Source organism: Salvelinus fontinalis, unplaced genomic scaffold (assembly GCF_029448725.1).
Source record: "Salvelinus fontinalis isolate EN_2023a unplaced genomic scaffold, ASM2944872v1 scaffold_0077, whole genome shotgun sequence".
NCBI classification, from domain to species: Eukaryota; Metazoa; Chordata; class Actinopteri; order Salmoniformes; family Salmonidae; genus Salvelinus; species Salvelinus fontinalis.
In genome coordinates, this window is record NW_026600286.1 from 478,099 (window position 1) to 489,342 (window position 11,244).

The following is an 11,244-nucleotide window of genomic DNA, read 5'->3' on the forward strand; positions in this document are numbered from 1 at the left end:
TGATAGATGTAATCTACACCTCCATTAGGATGATAGATGTAATCTACTCCTCCATTAGGATGATAGATGTAATCTACTCCTCCATTAGGATGACAGATGTAATCTACTCCTCCATTAGGATGATAGATGTAATCTACTCCTCCATTAGGATGATAGATGATAGATGTAATCTACTCCTCCATTAGGATGATAGATGTAATCTACTCCTCCATTAGGATGATAGATGTAATCTACTCCTCCATTAGGATGATAGATGTAATCTACTCCTCCATTAGGATGATAGATGTAATCTACTACTCCATTAGGATGATAGATGATAGATGTAATCTACTCCTCCATTAGGATGATAGATGTAATCTACTCCTCCATTAGGATGATAGATGTAATCTACTACTCCATTAGGATGATAGATGTAATCTACTCCTCCATTAGGATGATAGATGTAATCTACTCCTCCATTAGGATGATAGATGTAATCTACTCCTCCATTAGGATGACAGATGTAATCTACTCCTCCATTAGGATGATAGATGTAATCTACTCCTCCATTAGGATGATAGATGATAGATGTAATCTACTCCTCCATTAGGATGATAGATGTAATCTACTCCTCCATTAGGATGATAGATGTAATCTACTCCTCCATTAGGATGATAGATGTAATCTACTCCTCCATTAGGATGATAGATGTAATCTACTACTCCATTAGGATGATAGATGATAGATGTAATCTACTCCTCCATTAGGATGATAGATGTAATCTACTCCTCCATTAGGATGATAGATGTAATCTACTACTCCATTAGGATGATAGATGTAATCTACTCCTCCATTAGGATGATAGATGTAATCTACTACTCCATTAGGATGATAGATGTAATCTACACCTCCATTAGGATGATAGATGTAATCTACTCCTCCATTAGGATGATAGATGTAATCTACTCCTCCATTAGGATGACAGATGTAATCTACTCCTCCATTAGGATGATAGATGTAATCTACTCCTCCATTAGGATGATAGATGATAGATGTAATCTACTCCTCCATTAGGATGATAGATGTAATCTACTCCTCCATTAGGATGATAGATGTAATCTACTCCTCCATTAGGATGATAGATGTAATCTACTCCTCCATTAGGATGATAGATGTAATCTACTACTCCATTAGGATGATAGATGATAGATGTAATCTACTCCTCCATTAGGATGATAGATGTAATCTACTCCTCCATTAGGATGATAGATGTAATCTACTACTCCATTAGGATGATAGATGATAGATGTAATCTACTCCTCCATTAGGATGATAGATGTAATCTACTCCTCCATTAGGATGATAGATGTAATCTACTACTCCATTAGGATGATAGATGTAATCTACTCCTCCATTAGGATGATAGATGTAATCTACTCCTCCATTAGGATGATAGATGTAATCTACTCCTCCATTAGGATGATAGATGTAATCTACTACTCCATTAGGATGATAGATGTAATCTACTCCTCCATTAGGATGATAGATGTAATCTACTCCTCCATTAGGATGATAGATGTAATCTACTCCTCCATTAGGATGACAGATGTAATCTACTCCTCCATTAGGATGATAGATGTAATCTACTCCTCCATTAGGATGATAGATGATAGATGTAATCTACTCCTCCATTAGGATGATAGATGTAATCTACTCCTCCATTAGGATGATAGATGTAATCTACTCCTCCATTAGGATGATAGATGTAATCTACTCCTCCATTAGGATGATAGATGTAATCTACTACTCCATTAGGATGATAGATGATAGATGTAATCTACTACTCCATTAGGATGATAGATGTAATCTACTCCTCCATTAGGATGAGAGATGTAATCTACTACTCCATTAGGATGATAGATGTAATCTACTCCTCCATTAGGATGATAGATGTAATCTACTACTCCATTAGGATGATAGATGTAATCTACACCTCCATTAGGATGATAGATGTAATCTACACCTCCATTAGGATGATAGATGTAATCTACTCCTCCATTAGGATGATAGATGTAATCTACTACTCCATTAGGATGATAGATGTAATCTACTCCTCCATTAGGATGATAGATGTAATCTACTCCTCCATTAGGATGATAGATGTAATCTACTCCTCCATTAGGATGATAGATGTAATCTACACCTCCATTAGGATGATAGATGTAATCTACACCTCCATTAGGATGATAGATGTAATCTACACCTCCATTAGGATGATAGATGTAATCTACACCTCCATTAGGATGATAGATGTAATCTACACCTCCATTAGGATGATAGATGTAATCTACTCCTCCATTAGGATGATAGATGTAATCTACACCTCCATTAGGATGATAGATGATAGATGTAATCTACACCTCCATTAGGATGATAGATGTAGTCTACTCCTCCATTAGGATGATAGATGTAATCTACACCTCCATTAGGATGATAGATGTAATCTACTCCTCCATTAGGATGATAGATGTAATCTACACCTCCATTAGGATGATAGATGATAGATGTAATCTACTCCTCCATTAGGATGATAGATGATATATGAAATCTACTCCTCCATTAGGATGATAGATGTAATCTACTCCTCCATTAGGATGATAGATGGAATCTACTCCTCCATTAGGATGATAGATGACAGATGTAATCTACACCTCCATTAGGATGACAGATGTAATCTACTCCTCCATTAGGATGACAGATGTAATCTACTCCTCCATTAGGATGATAGATGTAATCTACTCCTCCATTAGGATGATAGATGATAGATGTAATCTACTCCTCCATTAGGATGATAGATGTAATCTACTCCTCCATTAGGATGACAGATGTAATCTACTCCTCCATTAGGATGATAGATGTAATCTACACCTCCATTAGGATGATAGATGTAATCTACACCTCCATTAGGATGATAGATGATAGATGTAATCTACTCCTCCATTAGGATGATAGATGTAATTTACTCCTCCATTAGGATGATAGATGTAATCTACTCCTCCATTAGGATGATAGATGTAATCTACACCTCCATTAGGATGATAGATGTAATCTACTCCTCCATTAGGATGATAGATGATAGATGTAATCTACACCTCCATTAGGATGATAGATGTAATCTACTCCTCCATTAGGATGATAGATGTAATCTACTCCTCCGTTAGGATGATAGATGATAGATGTAATCTACTCCTCCATTAGGATGATAGATGTAATCTACTCCTCCATTAGGATGATAGATGATAGATGTAATCTACTCCTCCATTAGGATGATAGATGTAATCTACTCCTCCATTAGGATGATAGATGTAATCTACACCTCCATTAGGATGATAGATGTAATCTACACCTCCATTAGGATGATAGATGTAACCTACTCCTCCATTAGGATGATAGATGTAATCTACTCCTCCATTAGGATGATAGATGTAATCTACTCCTCCATTAGGATGATAGATGATAGATGTAATCTACTCCTCCATTAGGATGATAGATGTAATCTACTCCTCCATTAGGATGATAGATGATAGATGTAATCTACTCCTCCATTAGGATGATAGATGTAATCTACTCCTCCATTAGGATGATAGTTGTAATCTACACCTCCGTTAGGATGATAGATGTAATCTACACCTCCATTAGGATGATAGATGATAGATGTAATCTACTCCTCCATTAGGATGATAGATGTAATCTACTCCTCCATTAGGATGATAGATCTAATCTACTCCTCCATTAGGATGATAGATGTAACCTACTCCTCCATTAGGATGATAGATGTAATCTACTCCTCCATTAGGATGATAGATCTAATCTACTCCTCCATTAGGATGATAGATGTAATCTACTCCTCCATTAGGATGATAGATCTAATCTACTCCTCCATTAGGATGATAGATCTAATCTACTCCTCCATTAGGATGATAGATGTAATCTACTCCTCCATTAGGATGATAGATGATAGATGTAATCTACTCCTCCATTAGGATGATAGATGATAGATGTAATCTACTCCTCCATTAGGATGATAGATGTAATCTACACCTCCATTAGGATGATAGATGATATATGTAATCTACTCCTCCATTAGGATGACAGATGATATATGTAATCTACTCCTCCATTAGGATGATAGATGTAATCTACTCCTCCATTAGGATGATAGATGTAATCTACTCCTCCATTAGGATGATAGATGATAGATGTAATCTACTCCTCCATTAGGATGACAGATGTAATCTACTCCTCCATTAGGATGATAGATGATAGATGTAATCTACACCTCCGTTAGGATGACAGATGTAATCTACTCCTCCATTAGGATGATAGATGTAATCTACTCCTCCATTAGGATGATAGATGATAGATGTAATCTACTCCTCCATTAGGATGATAGATGTAATCTACTCCTCCATTAGGATGACAGATGTAATCTACTCCTCCATTAGGATGATAGATATAATCTACACCTCCATTAGGATGATAGATGTAATCTACACCTCCATTAGGATGATAGATGATAGATGTAATCTACACCTCCATTAGGATGATAGATGTAATCTACAACTCCATTAGGATGATAGATGTAATCTACTCCTCCATTAGGATGATAGATGTAATCTACACCTCCATTAGGATGATAGATGATAGATGTAATCTACACCTCCATTAGGATGATAGATGTAATCTACACCTCCATTAGGATGATAGATGTAATCTACACCTCCATTAGGATGATAGATGTAATCTACTCCTCCATTAGGATGATAGATGATAGATGTAATCTACTCCTCCATTAGGATGATAGATGTAATCTACACCTCCATTAGGATGATAGATGTAATCTACTCCTCCATTAGGATGATAGATGATAGATGTAATCTACTCCTCCATTAGGATGATAGATGATAGATGTAATCTACTCCTCCATTAGGATGATAGATGTAATCTACTCCTCCATTAGGATGATAGATGTAATCTACTCCTCCATTAGGATGATAGATGTAATCTACACCTCCATTAGGATGATAGATGATAGATGTAATCTACTCCTCCATTAGGATGATAGATGATAGATGTAATCTACTCCTCCATTAGGATAATAGATGTAATCTACTCCTCCATTAGGATGATAGATGTAATCTACTCCTCCATTAGGATGATAGATGATAGATGTAATCTACACCTCCATTAGGATGATAGATGTAATCTACTCCTCCATTAGGATGATAGATGTAATCTACACCTCAATTAGGATGATAGATGTAATCTACACCTCCATTAGGATGATAGATGATAGATGTAACCTACTCCTCCATTAGGATGATAGATGTAATCTACTCCTCCATTAGGATGATAGATGTAATCTACTCCTCCATTAGGATGATAGATGTAATCTACTCCTCCATTAGGATGATAGATGTAATCTACTCCTCCATTAGGATGATAGATGTAATCTACACCTCCATTAGGATGACAGATGTAATCTACACCTCCATTAGGATGATAGATGATAGATGTAATCTACTCCTCCATTAGGATGATAGATGTAATCTACACCTCCATTAGGATGATAGATGTAATCTACTCCTCCATTAGGATGATAGATGATAGATGTAATCTACTCCTCCATTAGGATGATAGATGTAATCTACTCCTCCATTAGGATGATAGTTGTAATCTACTCCTTCATTAGGATGATAGATGTAATCTACTCCTCCATTAGGATGATAGATGTAATCTACTCCTCCATTAGGATGATAGATGTAATCTACTCCTCCATTAGGATGTTAGATGATAGATGTAATCTACACCTCCATTAGGATGATAGATGTAATCTACTCCTCCATTAGGATGATAGATGTAATTTACTCCTCCATTAGGATGATAGATGTAATCTACACCTCCATTAGGATGAAAGATGTAATCTACTCCTCCATTAGGATGATAGATGATAGATGTAATTTACTCCTCCATTAGGATGATAGATGTAATCTACTCCTCCATTAGGATGACAGATGTAATCTACACCTCCATTAGGATTATAGATGTAATTTACTCCTCCATTAGGATGATAGATGTAATCTACTCCTCCATTAGGATGATAAATGTAATCTACACCTCCATTAGGATGATAGATGTAATCTACTCCTCCATTAGGATGATAGATGTAATCTACTCCTCCATTAGGATGATAGATGTAATCTACTCCTCCATTAGGATGATAGATGATAGATGTAATCTACTCCTCCATTAGGATGACATATGTAATCTACTCCTCCATTAGGATGATAGATGTAATCTACTCCTCCATTAGGATGATAAATGTAATCTACACCTCCATTAGGATGATAGATGTAATCTACTCCTCCATTAGGATGATAGATGTAATCTACTCCTCCATTAGGATGATAGATGATAGATGTAATCTACTCCTCCATTAGGATGATAGATGATAGATGTAATCTACACCTCCATTAGGATGATAGATGATAGATGTAATCTACTCCTCCATTAGGATGATAGATGTAATCTACACCTCCATTAGGATGACAGATGTAATCTACTCCTCCACTAGGATGATAGCTGTAATCTACTCCTCCATTAGGATGATAGATGATAGATGTAATCTACACCTCCATTAGGATGATAGATGATAGATGTAATCTACTCCTCCATTAGGATGATAGATGTAATCTACTCCTCCATTAGGATGATAGATGTAATCTACACCTCCATTAGGATGACAGATGTAATCTACTCCTCCATTAGGATGATAGATGTAATCTACACCTCCATTAGGATGATAGATGATAGATGTAATCTACTCCTCCATTAGGATGATAGATGATAGATGTAATCTACACCTCCATTAGGATGATAGATGATAGATGTAATCTACTCCTCCATTAGGATGATAGATGTAATCTACTCCTCCATTAGGATGATAGATGATAGATGTAATCTACTCCTCCATTAGGATGATAGATGTAATCTACTCCTCCATTAGGATGATAGATGTAATCTACTCCTCCATTAGGATGATAGATGATAGATGTAATCTACACCTCCATTAGGATGATAGATGTAATCTACTCCTCCATTAGGATGATAGATGTAATCTACTCCTCCATTAGGATGATAGATGTAATCTACACCTCCATTAGGATGATAGATGATAGATGTAATCTACTCCTCCATTAGGATGATAGATGTAATCTACTCCTCCATTAGGATGATAGATGTAATCTACACCTCCATTAGGATGATAGATGTAATCTACTCCTCCATTAGGATGATAGATGTATTCTAAAACCTCCATTAGGATGATAGATGTAATCTACTCCTCCATTAGGATGATAGATGTAATCTACTCCTCCATTAGGATGATAGATGTATTCTACACCTCCATTAGGATGATAGATGTAATCTACTCCTCCATTAGGATGATAGATGTAATCTACACCTCCATTAGGATTACAGATGTAATCTACTCCTCCATTAGGATGATAGATGTAATCTACTCCTCCACTAGGATGATAGATGTAATCTACTCCTCCATTAGGATGATAGATGTAACCTACTCCTCCATTAGGATGATAGATGTAATCTACTCCTCCATTAGGATGATAGATGTAATCTACTCCTCCACTAGGATGATAGATGTAATCTACTCCTCCATTAGGATGATAGATGTAATCTACACCTCCATTAGGATGACAGATGTAATCTACTACTCCATTAGGATGATAGATGTAATCTACACCTCCATTAGGATGATAGATGATAGATGTAACCTACTCCTCCATTAGGATGATAGATGTAATATACTCCTCCATTAGGATGATAGATGTAATCTACTCCTCCATTAGGATGATAGATGTAATCTACTCCTCCATTAGGATGATAGATGTAATCTACTCCTCCATTAGGATGATAGATGATAGATGTAACCTACTCCTCCATTAGGATGATAGATGTAATCTACTCCTCCATTAGGATGATAGATGTAATCTACTCCTCCATTAGGATGATAGATGTAATCTACACCTCCATTAGGATGATAGATGATAGATGTAACCTACTCCTCCATTAGGATGATAGATGTAATCTACTCCTCCATTAGGATGATAGATGTAATCTACTCCTCCATTAGGATGATAGATGTAATCTACTCCTCCATTAGGATGAAAGATGTAATCTACTCCTCCATTAGGATGATAGATGATAGATGTAATTTACTCCTCCATTAGGATGATAGATGTAATCTACTCCTCCATTAGGATGACAGATGTAATCTACACCTCCATTAGGATGATAGATGTAATTTACTCCTCCATTAGGATGATAGATGTAATCTACTCCTCCATTAGGATGATAAATGTAATCTACACCTCCATTAGGATGATAGATGTAATCTACTCCTCCATTAGGATGATAGATGTAATCTACTCCTCCATTAGGATGATAGATCTAATCTACACCTCCATTAGGATGATAGATGATAGATGTAACCTACTCCTCCATTAGGATGATAGATGTAATCTACTCCTCCATTAGGATGATAGATGTAATCTACTCCTCCATTAGGATGATAGATGTAATCTACTCCTCCATTAGGATGAAAGATGTAATCTACTCCTCCATTAGGATGATAGATGATAGATGTAATTTACTCCTCCATTAGGATGATAGATGTAATCTACTCCTCCATTAGGATGACAGATGTAATCTACACCTCCATTAGGATGATAGATGTAATTTACTCCTCCATTAGGATGATAGATGTAATCTACTCCTCCATTAGGATGATAAATGTAATCTACACCTCCATTAGGATGATAGATGTAATCTACTCCTCCATTAGGATGATAGATGTAATCTACTCCTCCATTAGGATGATAGATGTAATCTACTCCTCCATTAGGATGATAGATGATAGATGTAATCTACTCCTCCATTAGGATGACATATGTAATCTACTCCTCCATTAGGATGATAGATGTAATCTACTCCTCCATTAGGATGATAAATGTAATCTACACCTCCATTAGGATGATAGATGTAATCTACTCCTCCATTAGGATGATAGATGTAATCTACTCCTCCATTAGGATGATAGATGACATATGTAATCTACTCCTCCATTAGGATGATAGATGATAGATGTAATCTACTCCTCCATTAGGATGAGAGATGTAATCTACTCCTCCATTAGGATGATAGATGTAATCTACTCCTCCATTAGGATGATAGATGTAATCTACATCTCCATTAGGATGATAGATGTAATCTACTCCTCCATTAGGATGATAGATGTAATATACACCTCCATTAGGATTATAGATGTAATCTACACCTCCATTAGGATGATAGATGTAATCTACACCTCCACTAGGATGATAGATGTAATATACACCTCCATTAGGATGATAGATGTAATTTACTCCTCCATTAGGATGATAAATGTAATCTACTCCTCCATTAGGATGATAGATGTAATCTACACCTCCATTAGGATGATATATGTAATCTACACCTTCATTAGGATGATAGATGATAGATGTAATCTACACCTCCATTAGGATGATAGATGTAATCTACACCTCCATTAGGATGATAGGTGTAATCTACTCCTCCATTAGGATGACAGATGTAATCTACACCTCCATTAGGATGATAGATGTAATCTACTCCTCCATTAGGATGATAGATGTAATCTACACCTCCATTAGGATGATAGATGATAGATGTAATCTACTCCTCCATTAGGATGATAGATGTAATCTACTCCTCCATTAGGATGATAGATGTAATCTACTCCTCCACTAGGATGACAGATGTAATCTACTACTCCATTAGGATGATAGATGATAGATGTAATCTACTCCTTTATTAGGATGACAGATGTAATCTACTCCTCCATTAGGATGACAGATGTAATCTACACCTCCATTAGGATGACAGATGTAATCTACTACTCCATTAGGATGATAGATGATAGATGTAATCTACTCCTTTATTAGGATGACAGATGTAATCTACTCCTCCATTAGGATGACAGATGTAATCTACACCTCCATTAGGATGATAGATGTAATCTACTCCTCCATTAGAATGATAGATGTAATCTACTCCTCCAATTAGGATTATAGATGATAGATGTAATCTACTCCTCCATTAGAATGATAGATGTAATCTACTCCTCCATTAGGATGATAGATGTAATCTACACCTCCATTAGGATGACAGATGTAATCTACTCCTCCATTAGGACGACAGATGTAATCTACTCCTCCATTAGGATGATAGATGTAACCTACTCCTCCATTAGGATGATAGATGTAATCTACTCCTCCATTAGGATGACAGATGTAATCTACACCTCCATTAGGATGATAGATGTAATCTACACCTCCATTAGGATGATAGATGTAATTTACTCCTCCATTAGGATGATAGATGATAGATGTAATCTACTCCTCCATTAGGATGATAGATGTAATCTACACCTCCATTAGGATGATAGATGCTATCTACTCCTCCATTAGGATGATAGATGTAATCTACACCTCCATTAGGATGACAGATGTAATCTACACCTCCATTAGGATGATAGATGTAATATACACCTCCATTAGGATTATAGATGTAATCTACACCTCCATTAGGATGATAGATGTAATCTACACCTCCACTAGGATGATAGATGTAATATACACCTCCATTAGGATTATAGATCTAATCTACCCCTCCATTAGGATGATTAATGTAATCTACACCTCCACTAGGATGATAGATGTAATATACACCTCCATTAGGATTATAGATGTAATATACACCTCCATTAGGATTATAGATGTAATCTACACCTCCATTAGGATGATAGATGTAATATACACCTCCATTAGGATTATAGATGTAATATACACCTCCACTAGGATGATAGATGTAATCTACTCCTCCATTAGGATGATAGATGATAGATGTAATCTACTCCTCCATTAGGATGACAGATGTAATCTACTCCTAAATTAGGATGATAGATGTAATCTACTCCTCCAATAGGATGACAGATGTAATCTACACCTCCATTGGGATGATAGATGTAATCTACACCTCCATTAGGATGATAGATGTAATCTACACCTCCATTAGGATGATAGATGTAATCTACACCTCCATTAGGATGATAGATGTAATCTACTC